A 17,884-nucleotide genomic window follows, 5' to 3' on the forward strand; every position below is an offset into this window, starting at 1 on the left:
TTGTCTTAAATCTCATATAATTATCTAACAAACAAAATATGTAAAAATCAACAGTGTCTTTGTGTCTTAGAACAATCAAATTTAGTCTTAAAGGACAATTGTCAAAATTGGGATCTAAGTCAGCAGTTTAATATACTTAGTGTTTAATCAAGGATATGAATCTATTTACCAAAATTTCTTTGTCTTAAACAGCAAGAATCAATAGGCAATAAACAACTTTAAGGAAATAAACTTAACATTTTAATAGGTTTTTATCATGTCAAAATATGGGCAGAATCTTAGCTCATATCAGCATAGTAAAATTAGGGAAATAGCCTGAAATATCTTTGAATTAATCAGTTAAAATTGTTATAGTCAGTCCAGTACATATAACTCTCTTTTTTAATTGTTTTAACTTTTTTATATCATCTGGTTAGATAATGATATAAAGATCTTTTTATTTAGAAAAATATTTTTATCATTAAAATTTAGAATATAAAGACCTTGTTTTACCCAAAGATGACTTGTTTTTCCTCTCTCTCTCTCTCTCTCTCTCTCTCTCTCTTTTTTTTTTTGGTCTCCAATGTGTGCTTCCTCTCTGCTGAAGCAGCTTTATCTTCTAGAATTTCTCCTGGTCACACTTTGGAACAATTTTTGAAAGCCTTAGAATTTATAAACAAATAGTTGTACTTTGATAAGAAATATCAATGAAAATATGGTTAAAATCCTTAGATATTTTGTAGACAGAATTATACTTGTTTATCATCTTATAAATTTGTACAATAACTTGAGAATTAGAAACTACTTGAAGATTGTATTTTTTCTTAAAAGCAAATTTATAGAAAATACATTTATCTCAAATATCTGTAACTGAATAGTAGAGTATCTGATGAATGTACATATAAAATATATAAATTATGGATTTTCTGTTAAAGAAAAACAATTAGACAAATATACATTAACCAAACAATTAGACATGTGCTAATTATTTTATAGATTAACAACTATAGGTTATCTAAATATCTAGAAAAATATATATTAAGAATAAGGACATAACTTATAATTGTATTAACTTTATAGTAACCACGTGGTCTTAAAATATTTGGATCATTTTCAATTTATTTTTACTTAGGAGTGCACTCTTTTATGTGACATCACTTGATGTAACTGAAATAAGAACCTTATGTATACATATTTATTTCTTATAGTCAGGAATGAGAATAAGGATTTTTTGGTCATCACAGGAACATTGCTGGCTTTTGTTCCTGTGGCGAGCAAATGCATCCCCGTAACCTCCAAAATTAAAGTTAAATACAAAGAGGCATGTTTGATATCTCTCATCAATAGAACATTATTTAGTAACACAACTATAGAGAAAGTCAGGTTATTTAACTCAGAACTTACTTAAATTTAGGGTTGCAATGTAGAAACCTGTGGAATTAAATTTTGTCTGAAAAAGATATCTTTCGTTAGCATTTACAGGTGGGCATTTTTATTTTTTTTTTTTAATTTTTTATTGTTGGTTGTTCAAAACATTACAAATTTCTTGATATATCATATTTCACACTTTGATTCAAGTGGGTTATGAACTCCCATTTTTACCCCATATACAGATTGCAGAATTACATCAGTTACACATCCATTGATTTACATATTGCCATACTAGTGTCTGTTGTGTTCTGCTGCCTTTCCTATCCTCTACTATCCCCCCTCCCCTCCCCTCCCCTCCCCTCTTCTCTCTCTACCCCCTCTACTGTCATTCATTTCTCCCCCTTGTATTATTTTTCCCTTTCCCCTCACTTCCTCTTGTATGTACTTTTGTATAACCCTGAGAGTCTCCTTCCATTTCCATGCAATTTCCCTTCTCTCTCCCTTTCCCTCCCACCTCTCATCCCTGTTTAATGTTAATCTTCTTCTCATGCTCTTCGTCCAATAAGTGCTGGAGAGGATCTGGGGAAAAGGGTACACTTGTACATTGCTGGTGGGACTGCATATTGGTGCAGCCAATTTGGAAAGCAGTATGGAGATTTCTTGGAAAGCTGGGAATGGAGCCACCATTTGACCCAGCTATTCCCCTTCTTGGTCTATTCCCTAAAGACCTAAAAAGAGCATGCTACAGGGACACTGCTACATCGATGTTCATAGCAGCACAATTCACAATAGCAAGACTGTGGAACCAACCTAGATGCCCTTCAATAGACGAATGGATAAAAAAAATGTGGCATTTATACACAATGGAGTATTACTCTGCATTAAAAAAATGACAAAATCATAGAATTTGCAGGGAAATGGATGGCATTAGAGCAGATTAGGCTAAGTGAAGCTAGCCAATCCCTAAAAAACAAATGCCAAATGTCTTCTTTGATATAAGGAGAGTAACTAAGAACAGAGCAGGTGGGCATTTTTAAAAATGAACGCTCTGAGCAGCTCCAGTAGCAATCTGAAACAGGAAGTACAGGTGAGCAGCTGGAAGGTGGGACCAGAAGTCCTGTCTGAGTGACTGTGGAAGAACCAATCAGAAGACCACGAAAGTGTGGGAGGTGGGACCAGGAAGACCCCTCCTCCGTCCAGGCTCTACATGATTACTATGGTGACGCAAGCAATATGGAGTCTGCTGCTCATTGTCTCTCTGACAAGTTTCCTGAGAGTTTTCCTAGCCAATTGCATTTCATTTGATTTTGTCTGCATTTCCTCCGCCTGGCCAAGATCCTACTGTGGTAGCAGCTTGCTGTGTCTCTGTGACCTGCCTTTGCAGCCTGTGTATCCTGCACCCTGCACCTCTTTCTGTGGCACGTGGGTGCTCCGAAAGCTTTTTAGCAGCAGACGCCAGCATTACCATCAGATATTAAGTTAGTCTGTGCTTGGCATTCAGGTCAAGTCATTTAAGGGTTCAAAGCACTGCTGGCCACAGGGGCTAGGACCCCATACCAAGCAGCAAGCTGCAGCTAAAGTCTCTCCTCCCCAGTGGCTGGGTTACAGCCATTCTGATTCATAGGACAATCATGTAGCAAAGAGGTCAGTACAAACTTTCTGAGTATTGACAAAAACAATAGAAAATTGAAACTTACTTCTCTCCAGGTAAACATCACAACATTTTCTCTCCTTTTTGCCCACTCTCCTAGCACAAACTTCTAGAACATAAAGTCCAACAAATCTTTTATAAAGTTTTACAAAAACAATTCAAAAAAGTCCATAAAAGCACTCTTTCCATGGAGAGGACTCAAATCAACAACACAGGCCATTAATCATCTTAATAACTCTTTACATTTATTTAGAGTCTCTAGAATATATTAAAATATATAAAAAATTATACCCCAATATTAAAAATTTTAATGTCACAGATTTTCCTTCTGTCTAATTTACTTATTAAAATTCTGCCCATGATACTCTGCAATCCTCAGTATGCTTAACTTCTGAAGAGAACTTTCAACTCACTAAACTTCTAATATTTAAATTGGAGTCCCCTTAAGAGCCAGCATTTGTCGCTTTTGTCCTGGCAGCTTAAAGACTCAGGCCTTTGGCCCCATGTTGGGCACCAATTGCAGGTTTCTGTTCTCATGACTAAAAGGCTCGGGGGTCACTCCAATTAAACTGGGCTGACTGGGCTGCACGAAATAACCACACAAGAGACACAAGTACCCTTTTCTTTGGGATCCCTGTGTCAGCTCCTCTGACCTTAAAGGTCCAAAAGGAGAGAGAGAGAGAGAGAGAGAGAGAGAGAGAGAGAGAGAGAGAGAGAGAACACATGAGCTGACCCCTTTTATTGAGGAGAAGCTATTCAAATGAGGCAAGGGGTCAGGTTTCAGGGGGCTGAGTTTATCTTCATGGTGTCCCCTGTCAGCAGGTTGACTGACACCTGGGTAGGCCACACCCAAGGGCACAGTAAGAGAAGGGGACACACACAAGGCACTTCCATGGAAGATTCTATCCTAAACAGGACAAGGGGTTATATTACAAAGGAACAGGTGAGCCTAGCTCCACCCATGGGGTTGTAGCAAGACACACCTGTTAGGTTGGTGGCGGCGACTTAGTGGCAACTTAGAACAAAGCAGCCCGCACCGGAAAAGAACATCATCAATCCTTGCCTGCGGAAATGCCTGTCAATCAGCCAGATCTCCTGACTAACACCTGTCAATCAACAGGACCCCCCTGGCCAATCCTGGAGTTCAGCCAATTCCCCTGACCAACTCCAAAGGGGCAAGGGACCCTAGAAATACCTTCTCCTGTCCTGAGCCCTTCCCTTCCTGCTGTAAGCCCCATAAAAGTCCAGTCCAGTCAAGCTTGCAGGCGGTTTCTCTTCAGACCCTTCCCCTGTCCCCTCTGTGGGTCTGATGGAGTTCTGCCCAGGAGTGATATCTCAATAAAGCCTGTTCAGCGGTCCTTTTAAATCTGTCTCCTTTGGCCATTGCCTGCCCCGACTGATCTGACAACACCCATGCATGAGACACCGACCCTCAAACCCAAGAAGGGTGAGGAAAGCTCTGCCACATTTCTGTGACTGAGCACCTCAGCACCCAGCCAGGGAGTGTAACTCAGTCACATGCAAGGTTGGTCTCCCACAATTTTTAAATCAATTAAATAAAAATATTAGATCCTTCAAAGTCATTTAGATAGAGAATTCCATATTCAATTTTCCTTTAAAGGCTTTTGTGAGCAACTATTTTATATCATCTTGTATTAGTCAAATATCTAGCAGGGGGCTAGGGATATAGCTCAGTTGATAGAGTGCTTGCCTTGCAAGCACAAGGCCCTGGGTGTGATCCGCAGCATCAAAAAAATAAAAAAATAAAATAACAGAGACAGCATTCTTTGTAACTACTCAAAGGGGAAAAAGCATACTAAAAAAAATGTATTTTTAGGGGCTGGGAGTATAGCTCAATTGGTAGAGTGCTTGTCTTCCATGCACAAAGCCTTGGGTTCCATCCCCAGCACCACAAAAGAAAAAATATTCTTGCGGGGGTAGGGGTTGAGGAGCACACCTGTAATCCCAGCAGCTGGAGTGGCTGAGACAGGAGAATTGGGAGTTCAAAACCAGCCTCAGCAAAATCGAGGCGCTAAGCAATTCAGTGAGACCCTGTCTCTAAATAAAATACAAAACAGAGCTGGGGATGTGGCTCAGTGGTCGAGTGTCCCTAAATTCAATCCCTGATACAAAAAAAAAAAAAAAAAAGTACTGGTGATGTGGCTCAGGGGGTAAGTGCCCCTTGAGTTTAATGCCAGGTACCAAAAAAAAAAAAAAGTAGTTTTGAGTTTTTCATCCACTTCAGGATAGTGATACTGCCGGTGATCGGTGATGAGTCCTGCTTCCCCACATGCTGAAGTTTGAACATTAGAGAAGCACGCAGAGGCAAGCCTATGAAGCAGGGTTTATTTAAAAAGGGGTTGGTATACCAGATCCGTGGGATCCCAATAGACCTCCAGGAGCCGAATCCGGTTCAATCACACAAGAGTCTTTATTGCAAGCTTGAGCCTGGACTCACACCCGTTTCCATTTCAGCGGTCCCAGGGAGTGAGTCCTGATCCTTTGTTCAGTGAGATTTTATAGGTTTTGGGGGATACTCTATGCGTCACTACGTCACACAGCAAATCATTTCACACTGCGGGAAAATCAAACAACAACTCTTGATTAGCATATTTGTTGGTGGGAACAAGTCAGGTAGGGGTGATTGGTGAATTCAAGTGGTGGATACATTTGAACTGATTGGTTTAGGCCAGCAGGGGTTGCAAGAGTGTATATGCTAAACTGCAGGGTGTCCTAATCATGTTGTCAATCGGGAAAATACTGGGAGGGCCGCCTGCATTCCAGATATCTTCCTTGTCTCACGCTGATTGGTTGTTGCTTTGGGTCTTTAAGGTCAAAACTTAGGCCTTAAGCATTCTCTGGTCTTTCCAGGAATGTGCATTGCTGAGACACGGACCTCTGGCCCTGCAGTCAGGGATATCTGGCTCCCCAGGTCTTTCCTGTTATTCATGGACAAATGACTCAGCATGGTGGCTATGTGCCTAGGAACACTCTGTGGGTCACCTCAGTTTCTCAGGGTAACATAGACTTCTCCAGGAGGAGAAGGGGGCCATGGCTGGTGTCCTGGTATCCCCAGAAGCGAGGTCTTCTGCCCTTTTTATATGGCCTAGGCTTCCTTGGTTCTCCTGCCCTCTTCCCCTTATCTTCCTCCTTCCTGCTTATGTGACTAGGCCCAGGAATGCTCAGTGGGGTGGCCAAAAGGTGGGAAACAGTGGGCTAAAGGGGGAAGGGCAGGATGGAGCAGCCAAGGACACATTCCTTGTGGGGCGGGGCAATTCTGGGACAGGTTACCTTGGCAACAGGTTGGAGCAGGAGCAGGTTTGATAAGGGTGGAGGAAGGGCTCCGAGGGAATTAACATTTCAATCCCTCAGGGAACAGCCTCCTTGATCCCACCTGACTCCATTTACCCATCTATGCTGACTGCCTGTCTAATTCTGGCTTCAGTAGGAAGGCACCCTGTATCAGAGATGTCATGGCTGCTGGATGAGCCAGTTCATGTGTCTGCCAATTGTTCTGAGAATTTGTTTCAAGTTGGTCTGACCCCTTTCCAGGGTTTGGCACAACGAAGTCCCCCCATGGCTTCCATAAATCTCCAACTGTACAGTCCCCCCACCTCCTTTCCTAACTTGTTCAAACCTGTACCCATGCCTCCTGTCTTGGTTCTGTCCTAGTGTGAGGATGGTCTTAGGCCTGAGCCTCAGCAACTCCATTTTGAAAACTCCAGTTTGAAACTTGCAGTCTCCCCAGGCACACCCTCAGAGCCCTCCAGTGTGGCTTCAAACAAGTCACTTCCCCTCACATGATAAACAGAGTGAAGCCTCTGGCAGGCTATCCTCACCTGATAAGAGGGAAAGGGGAGAAGATCAGGGTGAAGGTCACCAGACCAGATGCTTCTGACCCCAGGGTAAATGATGTCTTGGAGCTGATAAGGATTGCATGGAGGGTCAAAAAGCCCCCAAAATTTAGTATAAATAATAGAGCTGATGAACAGGGATTCAGCCAACTGAAACAAGGATGCACTCGAGCTGGAGAGCATGATGAGGACCTCTCCTGATCCTCTGCATGATCCTCACCTCTCTCAAACTCTACCACCTTGTCTGGACCTTGGTGAGAGCTGCAACTCCTCCCTACAACCTGATAGACCCAACCTGATCTTTTCTTAAAATTGGGCATCTCGCCACAAAACCATGAAAAGATAATTTCGGCTTTACTATAAATTACTGCAAATTCTGAACCTGCTTGGAATGCCTGCCTGTGCCTTGAACTCACCATGCCTGGCTCTCTGACCAGATAGCAGCCCTCTCTGAAACTTAGTGACACCTCATAAATATTGGCCTTCCCTGGCCAGACAACGACCCTCTCTGAGGCTCTAATGGTCCTCATAAATTCTGATGTTGGGGCCAGCAAAAAAAAAAAAAATGTAAACTACCATTAGTGTGATGCTTGTCAGAGTTCTGTTATCTGTAACCCCCCTTTTGTGTAACTTTCTGGGCTATAAAGCTGGGCTGTAGGAAAGGTGGGGTGCTGTCTTGTTCCCGCCGTTTTGAGAGGGAGAGGCAGCCCGGCCGGTCGAAATAATAAGCTTGCTTTAATTTGATTTTAATTGGAGTCAGTGGTCTTTTCTTGCGTCCTGGTCTAACAAACCCCCTCCTCAATCAGTCCTCCGCTCCACACCAGGAAAAGCCTGCCTCGGTTCCAGACCTGGTTACTTGGTCTGAGTGAGTGTCCATCTGCTGGTCTTAAAGCCTAAGGCTTGAGACTTCTGAACTTAGCATGCAGAGGGAATGCCTGTCAATAGCCTGTCATGATTAAGTGTGTTTTGCAGCACTTAGAATTAGTCTAGAATTGTTTGCTGTGGATTGATCATGTCTATTGCAGTGCCTAGCATTAAGGATCATCATTTTCTTGATTAAGAACCTATAGAGTGAATTGTATTGAGTAATTTGAGTGAATAAAGCATAGAAAGAGGTAGAAGCGCATGGACATTCTTTATTTCTCCCTTTGACTGCATACTTCCCAATTTTGCCCCCTCGTGATACCAGGTCCTATGAAAAATCCCACTGATCTGAGAACATTCTGGGTTGTTGACACTGCTATACATCAGAGTCTGGCATTGGCCACCCAGGATTTCCCTCTGTGGAGTCACTTTCAGGCTCTGCCTCAGCCAACAGCCTGAGTTGAACACCACCACCATCCTGCCCTGTGCTGCCCTTTGATCCTGTGTCTCTTCCTTCCTCCAGTTGTTTCTCTGCAAGAGAAGCTCCAGGCTCTCATTGCTCAGCCCCCTGCAGGGAAATTGGAGTTAGATTCTTACCTCATGACACCAGTGATCTCCAGGAGAACCTGGGGCCAAGGTGAGAACCACAGAGTGGAATTTCAAAGTGTGCATTTCAATCATTTTAGACTCAGGTAAACTAGTTGAAACTATGGCAATCTTTCCCATGGGAAAAAAAAAACACAAATATTTATTTCCAGATAACACACCTAATACTTGCTTCTGCTTTCATTTCCTGTTGGAGAAGAAAAATCCATCCTCTCTATCTTGCCAAATTCCACATTATACAAAAAAAAGGAACTGATACCAACACCCCAGCAGCCCAGATTCCTGCTTGGAGTGTGAACCTGCTGGGAAAATTTAAAAGCCTAAAAATAATCAATAAGGAACAAAAGACAAGAGGTAGGAAATAGTTTTAAAAGCTGGGGCTTAGTGGGTTTTTCAGTCCTGGCAGAAACTGGAAATGCACAATGAAAAAGGCCCAAATTCTTTATTTAAGGGGAAAAACAGCAAGAGATTTCAGTGTGGCAGGCTTCCAGAAGAAAACCAGATAAGGACAGGGCTAGGGAGGTTATGCCCACTTCCAGAGGAGGCTGCATTTGACCCTAGGGCTGTGAGCTAAGGTGAGCTGTCAGCTGAATCTGAGCCATCTGCAACTGGTGGGTGCAGGTCAGGAGTTCTCAGAAAAGCAACCCCCCTGTCTTGTGATGGCTCAAACAAACCCACAATTCATACATGGCTTCCCACAAGAAAACCGGCACCCTGCCATAGCGTGTGATGGGAGGGACTGGAACACATAAAAACATCAAGGGGCACATCCTGGCCTTGCTCTGGGTGAGGATGGGGAATCTGTTCCAGATGCCAAAAAATGATGAAAAGCTCAGAGAGAAAAAAAAAAATGTGATCGCTTAGGGAGCTCTCCTTCAGCATCTTCATTAATAATTGCTCAAAAACAAAGCTTCATCCTTGGAGCTGTGGCTGGGGCTTAGTGGCAGAGCGCTTGCCTAGCATGTGTGAGGCACTGGGTTCAATCCTCAGCACCACATAAGAATAAACAAATAAAATAAAGGCATGCTGTCCATCTACAACTACAAATTTTTTTTTTAAACAAAGTTGGTTCTTTCTTCCTTATCTATTAAGATAATGGCAGTAGCTGGGCAGGGTGGTGGTGCATGTTATAATTCCTGTGACTCAGGAGAAAGACAACATTTGAAGGCCCCTGGGGCAACTTAGCAAAACCCTGTCTCGAAATAAAAATGGCTGGAGGTGTGGCTCAGTGGCAGAGCACCCCTGGGTTCAGCCCCCAGTAGTGCTAAAAGAAAAAGTGACAATAAAACAAAATTGCTGTATCTGAGGTGCTTGGCCATGGACCTGACATGCTGTCAGTACTTAACCAACTGTCCTGGGTCAGGCAGAGGAAGGCGCCCAGGCCAGGGCCAGGGTCTGGATGGGAGTAATGACTGAGGCCGGGAATAGCAGTCGGTGACATTTAGTTACCACTCAACTAATCCCTGGCACGTGGGTGTGGTGCTAGTGGAGACTGGCAGGGTGGAGCACAGGGGCTGAGGCCCAGCAGGGGCAGTGGGTGGAGATGCAGGGCTGGGCACTGGCAGGTGACCATGACCATGGAAGCCAGAGGCACAAGGCCCCGAGGGTGAGGATCAAGATGAGATGATGAGAGGACTGTGGCAAAAGCCTTGGAAGGACCCACATTTGAGAGGTAGAGGAAGAGGAGCCATTGCAGCTGAGCCCACGGAGGACGGCAAGAGGGAGGAGCAGGAGAGCGAGTGTCAGGGAAACTGAGGGGGGAGACGGGGAAGAGCGAGGGAGGTCAGCCGTGCTAAGTGCTGGGGTGCTAGGACCCTGTTCTGCTCGGCTCTTTCACTGCTGTGACTAAACCCAACCAGCACAATTGTAGAGGAGGAGAAGCTTATTTGGGGGCTCACAGTTTCAGGGGTCTCAGTCCACAGACAGCAGGCTTCATTTCTCGGGGCTCAAGGAAGCAGGAGAGTGTGGTGGAGGGGGGCAGCTCACATGATGATCAGTGAGAGACAGAGATCTCCACTTGCCAAATACAGCTGTAACCCAAAGCCCTCGATGTCACCTCCCCCAGCCACATGCTGCCTGCCTTCATCACCACCCAGTTAATCCCATCAGGTGGTTGATTCACTGGTTGGTAAAGGCTCTCACACCCAATCATCTCTCTGATCGTCCTTGCATTGTCTCACACATGAGCTTTTGGGGGACATGTCACATCCACGCCACAACAGACCTGGTGACCTTACGAGGGGTGGTGGAGAAAGGTCAAGGTGTGAGTGTGTTGGAGGAGGTCAGGAGGTGAGGCTGTGGTGGGGAGGATGGAGATCTCAGTGGAAAGTTGGGATGTGGGGTTAGGAGACATTAAGAAAGAGAGTCCTGAGAATGGTAAAGGGCTGCAGCAAGGAGTGGGGTGACCAGGGGACAAACCAGAGAAAGAGGAAGTACATGCTCCTGAAGCAGCAGGAGGAGGAGAAATGGGAACAACAGGAGCCGACTCTGACCTTCCGCACCAGGAACACATCGTCTGCCGTGGGAACAGGAGAGGAACAGGACAGATGTGAATAACTGCAACTCAGATAAAAGTTAGGAAGTCGGATCGTAAAGGCATCCCTTTCCTGTTTTCTATATTTTTTTTCTCTGTGTTTTGCTGAGAATAAGTTGGGGGAGGTTTGGGAGAAGGTGAGAAATAGCACCATGACGAACATGAGGGTTCTGGAGCCAAACTACCTGGATTTGAATCCTAATTCTGATACTTCACAGCCCAGTGTAGACTTGAGCAAATACCTTATTCTACGTCTCCTTTTCTCATAAGTCAACTGGGGATGATAACACCAGTGTCACAGAGTATTCATGAGGACTAAGTGAGTTAAATCACACAGGATGATTAGCCCAGTATATGACATCTGGCAAGTAATCAATAAATGCTATAGTTAATTTATACAGTCTTTCAATATGATCGGTCATGTGTAAAACTGATTGCTGAATGGTTTTAAAGATTGGTTGAGACCAAATATGGAATTTATAACCTGAGAGGTTGGCGATTTTGTCAGACAGTGTGAATGTTATGCAGAGAGGGAAGACTGCACGGTGCTGAGGCTGTACCTCAGCAGCAGAGCACTCGCCCACCACAAGTGACACCCTGGGCTTGGCCTCCAGCACCGCTCATAATAATTACAAGGATAATTATATTTTTTTTCAAAATATACAAAAGAGAGATGGAAGACAGCTGGATCAATCCAAGGTGTATGATTTGCGAGGCACGTGAGAACTCCTGGGTAGAGCTCACAGAAGTCACGGAAAGCTACTACAGTCAAGGTTATAGTTTATTATAACCTCGGAAAGGACACAGATTAAAAGTGACCCCAGGAAACACACATCAGGAAGAGCCCAGGGAAGTACCAGAGTTTCCAGTCATTCTCTCGTCATGGAATCAGATGGGAGAGCATTACCTTCCTGCACCGGTGTGTGATACAGTGAGTGTGCAGTTTGCCAGTCTTGAGTCTTCATGGTCAAAGGTATTATTTGGCCTCCATCATTGTTTTAGTCACTTTTTCACCTCTGTGACCAAAGACCTGACAAGAATAATTTTAACTCAAAGTCACATCCCCAATAACTCACCTCCTACAGCCACACCCTACGTTCCCACAATTACTACCCTATCATAGGATTAATGCACTGATTGGGTCGAAACTCTCATCACCCAATGAGTTGACCTCTGAAATTTCTCGCATCATCTCACACATGAGCTTTTGGGAGACAACTTGTATCTGAAGCATAACAAACATGTAGGCATGACTAATTATCCACATGGTCAACCTCAGTCTTCAACCACTTGGAGCTCACCTGATGCCATGTGAACCAAAGTCCCCACTCTAAATTATAGTGTTGGTCTTTGGGGCATGGCTAGCTCTCACCCTAAAATAATCTAGTAGGGCCAGCCTCCATCCCAAATTACACTGTTACACTGTTCAGTGGCCCAAAGCCCTCCAGCCAATCAAAGAAACTCCTTCCAGGTCTGACATTCCAAGAAATAAAACATCACATCCTAAAGGCACAGGGCGGGACCTCACTTTGGGCCAATCCTTTATCCCACGGACCTGGAACCAACACTCTCCGTGGCTGCTGTGGGCTTGTTTACTGGGAATCTGTCCAGCTCTATGGATGTGTGTGAGCGTCTAGATCCCGAGGAATACATCAGAGCTCTTCAGAGTCCCTGTGTACACACATCTCGTATCCAGCTTTTCCTTATAAGCTCTTTGATTATGATTAGCATCAACTGTTATCCTCTCCTGTATACAGCCACAGCCACCAACAACTACTAGTCATCGCTTTCAACAAATGTCCCCTAAGTAAAGGATCTGTCTCAGTGGGGCTACTCCCCTTTAGACCAACTCCAGACAGCACTGCTCATGGGGTCTTCCTGGGGACCACTGAGAGGTCAAAGGATGGCAACTCTCTGGAAATGAACCTCTGAAAGAGCCCAGTCCCATCGGCTCCTCAAGCGCCTATTGGACTTGACCGCACCCTGTTATTTTCCAAACTACAGAGGAACTGGAGGATGGGAAATGGGACTAGGACAGGTTGAAACACCAAAAACTCCCTGTTCTTATCAAATGTAAGCTGTTTTTCCTGAATAAATAATTTCTTAGATTGCTGCAAATCAATGACAAATTTGCAGAGTTCTGAAATGGTTCTTCAGGAAGTTAGTAGGTTTTTTTCATTGCTTTCTGGGAGACAAGTTGTGAAAATTCTTCATCATTTTCTGTCCCTCACATTTTGACATCCATATGAAATTACCAGTTTTCACATTAGTGGTAAAGTTCATCTGTGTTTATATTTTCTTCCCTTAATGACGCATAGAAACCACCTACCATTCTGTTATGATTTTAGAATACTTTAGAGAAAGAGCAAAGCAGTTAGGGTCTGACAATCCCCTTCAAGAGCACACCCCTCCTACAGACTCCGGGGCCAAGCCTTGAACACAGGGAGAAACAGACCCAAATGATGGCATAGCCAGAGGTGAGAGTATCTGATCCTCTTTACATCATACTACTTGTTCTTTCAATGACACCTCAGACTTTCCTCTCTTGCGTAATTATTTCTTCATTCTGTGAAAGTCTGTCTGCCCCTCCTCCCAACTTCCCTCCACTAAAATACAGGTTCCAGGAGGGCAGGAACTGTCTGCTTAATACACTACCTGCTGACTGCTTTATTCTGAAGCCCTAAAATAATACCTGACCCAGGTGTATTCATCAGGATAGTTAATACTACCTATTGTAAAAAAAAAAAAAAAAATCTTTACTATTTGACCCAGCTATCCCACTCTTTGGTTTATACCCAAAGGACTTAAAAAACAGCATACTACAGTAACACAGCCACATCAATGTCTATAGCAGCTCAATTCACAATATTTAAGCTATGGAACCAACCTAGATGCCCTTCAACAGATGAATGGATAAAGAAAATGTGGTACATATACACAATGGAATATTACTTAGCCTTAAAGGAGAATGAAATTGTGGCATTTGCAGGTAAATGGATAAAATTTGCTAAGTGAAATAAGCCAATCCCCAAAAATCAAAGACCAAAAGTTTTCTCTGATAAGCAGATGCTGATCCATAGTGGGGCAGGGGCCGGGGTTGGGGGTGGTGGTAGAATGAAGCAAGAATGAAGGAACTTTGGATTGTGCAGAGGCTATTGAGGGGAGGGATGGGGCTGTGGGGATGGGAAGGCTGCTAGTATGAAACAGACATTATTACCCTATATACATGTAGGATCACACTATTGATGTGACTCAGCACCGTGTACAGCCGGAGGAATGAGAATTATGCTCCATTGTGTACAATGAGTCAAAAGGCATGCTGCTATCACGTAAAACTAATTAGAACAAATTTCTTAAAACCCTAGAATCTCATGATTAATACAAAGTGAGCAGCTGTCCTTAAATTTCACCTTCAAGCAGTGACTCAGGAGGGTTCAGGGCTCTACCATCACAAGGCTCTGCCACACTGAGGTCATTTGCTTGAGCCAGTGAACAGGGAGAAGCACACAGCTCTCAATTGCCCCAGCCCAGGAGCTAAGGAATGTCATCATGTTGGCTGATCTGCCCTGCCTGCAGGACAGCTAGGAAGGGTCCTCTTCCTGCCTGGCAGGAAGACAAAGGAAAAGATGTGACAAATGTTTTCTCTATTCTTTAGACAGACACGCCACAGAAATCTCTTGAAGGAACTGAATCAATTCACTCTAAAACCATTGAGTCTACTTGGGTTTTGTTCTCCCCCTCCCCCCCATAGACTTGTAACTTTTGTTGTGATTTCTTTCATAATCCCACTTTATGTTTTTGTATGTATTCATGAGACTGTTCAGGTAGACTGTTTCTTTTTGTGGTTGTTGTTCTTTAGATATACATGACAGTAGAGTGTATTTTGACATATTGTATACACAGGAGTATATCTTTTTCTAACTAGGTTCTCTTTCTTGTTACTGTACCTGATGTGGAGTTTCACTGGTCAGGTAGTCAAATATGAACAGAGGAAAGTTATGTCCAATTCATTCCACTTTCCTATTCCCATCCTTTTCCCTTCCCTTCATTCCCCCTTGTCTAATCCAATGAATTTCTCTTCTTCCCTGGACGCTTTATTGTGTCTCAGCATCCACATATCAGAGACAACATTCAGTGTTTGGTTTTGGGGGATGGCTTATTTCACTTAGCATGACAGTCTCCAGTTCCATCCAAATGTCAGCAAATGCCATGACTTCATTCTTCTTTTTGGCTGAGTATTATTCCACTGTGTATATACCACATTTTCTTTATGCATTCATTGTTGAAGAGAACCTAAGTTAGTTCCATAGCTTAGCTATTGTGAATTGAGATGCTATAAACATTAATGTGGCTGTGTCGTTATAGCACGCTGATTTTAAGCCCTCTGGGTATATGCCAAGGAGTGGAATAACTGGGTCAAATGGTGATTCCATTCCAAGTTTTCTGAGGACTCTCCATACTGCTTTGCAGAGTGGTTGCACCAATTTGCCGTCCCACCAGCAATGTATGAGTGTGCCTTTTCCCCCACATCCTTGCCAACATTTATTGTAACTTTTATTCTTGATAATTGTCATTCTGCCTGGAATGAGATAGAATCTCAGTGTAGTTTTAATTTGCATTTTTTTTCAATTAATAGAGATGGTGAACATTTTTTCATACATTTGTTGACCAATCATATTTCTTCTGTAAAGTGCCTGTTCAGTTCCTTTGCTCATGTATTGATTGGGTTATTTTTGGTTTAGGTGTCAAGTTTTTTGGGTTCTTTATATATGCTGGGAGTGGCAAAGACTTTTTCCCCATTCTGTAGGCTCTCTCTTTATTGATTGCTTCCTTTGTTGGGAAGAAGCTTTTTAGTTTGATACCATCCATTTATTGATTCTTGATTTTACTTCTTGCACTTTAACAGTCTTATTGAGGAAGTCAGTTCCTAAGCAGATATGATAGAGAGTTGGGCTTACATTTTCTTCTAATAGGCACAGGGTCTCAGGTTACATTTTTCTAGGAAATTATCTAATTAAGTGTTTGAATGCATTAGCCCAAAAAAGAACAAGCCAGGTGCGGTGGCGCACACCTGTAGCTCCAGCAGCTCAGGAGGCTGAGGCAGGAGGATTGCAAGTTCAAAGCCAACCTCAGCAACTTCAAGATTAAGCAGTTCAGTGAGACCCTGTCTCTAAATAAAATTCAAAATAGGGCTGAGATGTGGCTCAGTGGTGGAGTGCCCCTGAGTTCAATCCCTGGTACCAAAGAAAAAAGAAAGAAAGAAAAAAGAACAAATCCCAAGTAGAGTCTCATGGTTTTAGAGTGAATTGATTCAGTTCCTTCAAATGATATTAATCATCCAGGAATGGGGGCACACATCTGTAATCCCTGTAGCTCAGAAGGCTAAGACAGGAGGATCACAGGTTCAAGGCCAGCCTCAGCAACTAAGTAAGACCCGAAGAAACTTAGTGAGACCCTCTCTCAAAATAAAAATAGACAGCACTGGAGATATGGCTCAGTGGTCAATTGCCCCTGGAGACTTAACCTAGTGCTCCCCTTCCCCCACGAAAAAAAAAAAAGGAGAGAGACATTAATGGTGCATCAAGGAGCCTATGTTATTTATCATATTATCACTTTTTACTATCTTTGTCTTCTCTATTATAAAAATATGGAATTATTCAGTTATCTTTTATTAATTTCTATACAACTTGCATAATAGTTGGAAAAGAAAGTTAGTGACTCTTTAATATTCATTGAAATTCACTTCATGGACTCCTAGTAGTAGCACTAGTTAACTTTTCTAAATGTTCCAGGTGCGTTTGAAAATAAAATGCAGTATTAAGTGTTTGGGTTTTATCTATTAAATCAATTTGCTTCATTGTGTTGTTTTAACACACTTTAAGAAGATTGTTCTGATTTTTGTTATATTTTTCGATTACTGAGATTCAGACTAAAATCTTTCACTGTGTGAATCTGGATCTGTTTTTTCCTCCTTGAAATTCTGTCAATTTTGTGTTCTATCAGGCTGTGTTATTTAAGGTATTTTTTTTTTATAATTTACCAGAATATTAGAATCACTGCTGCTATGATCTCAGTATTCACAACAAAATTCATATGTTGAAACTTAACTCCTGAGATGATGATATTAGGAGCTGGAGGCAGGGGGAGATGATTAGTTCCCAAGGGCAGAACCTTCATAAATGGAATTAGTAAGCTTAGAAAAGCCACATCCACAGCCCTATTTTGCATTTTATTTAGAGACAGGGTCTCACTGAGTTGCTAAGTGCCTTGCTTTTGATGAGGCTGGCTTTGAACCAGGAATCCTCATGTCTCAGCCTCCCAAGCTGCTGGGATGAGAGGTGTGCGCCACTGCACTTGGCCAAACTGATAGTTTTGAATACGGTTTTTAATATTATGCTGGACCTCTTGCTAACAAACCTGTTTGACTCTCAAAGACAAAAAGGAGGCTGACCTTATTTCGGGGCCAGCAGGGCTGCAGCGGGCTGAGGGTCCCTAGCAGAGGCTGGAGAGGGCTGTCCTCCTGATGCTTTTTTTTGTCTTGTATCAGATCTTCCCACAGCTTCACCCAGCTGCCCCCAAGGGGAGGGAGGGAACATGACACACTCTGTTAACCAAGTGCCTCCTTCTCAGGCCAAGAGCAGAGCTGAAGCAGTTTCCCATTGTGGCTGTGGCTCAGTGGGAGAGCGCTCACCTAGCAAGTGCGAGGGCCTGGGTTCGATTCTCAGCACCACAAAAAATAAAGAAATAAAATAAAGGTATTGCAATCATCTACAACTAAAAAATAAATATTAAAAAATGCAACCCCATTGGGACTGAGGGGATGGGGAAGACGGTAGAGTGAGACAGACGGTATGTCCCTATAGATACATGTATGATGATGTGACTCTATGTCATGTAGAGCCAGAGGAATGAGAACTTGTGCTCCATTTGTGTGCAATGTGTCAACATGCATTCCACTGCCATCTATAACTAATTAGAACAAATTTTAAAAAATAGAAAGGAGACCAGCAGAATAGAAGAAGGGGA

At 43.2% G+C, this 17,884-nt stretch overlaps 1 non-coding gene across 1 annotated transcript; it reads left to right on the plus strand.

Annotated features, from left to right (window-relative positions):
• Positions 1 to 17,518: 17,518 nt before the first annotated feature.
• Positions 17,519 to 17,591, plus strand: Trnaa-agc (transfer RNA alanine (anticodon AGC)). Its single transcript has one exon. It is a non-coding gene; the product is annotated as a tRNA-Ala (tRNA).
• The last annotated feature ends 293 nt before the right edge of the window (positions 17,592 to 17,884 follow it).

This window comes from Marmota monax, unplaced genomic scaffold (genome assembly GCF_021218885.2).
Source record: "Marmota monax isolate L192 unplaced genomic scaffold, Marmota_monax_Labrador192_F-V1.1 WCK01_AAM20220418_F8-fsc00108, whole genome shotgun sequence".
Classification (NCBI taxonomy): domain Eukaryota; kingdom Metazoa; phylum Chordata; class Mammalia; order Rodentia; family Sciuridae; genus Marmota; species Marmota monax.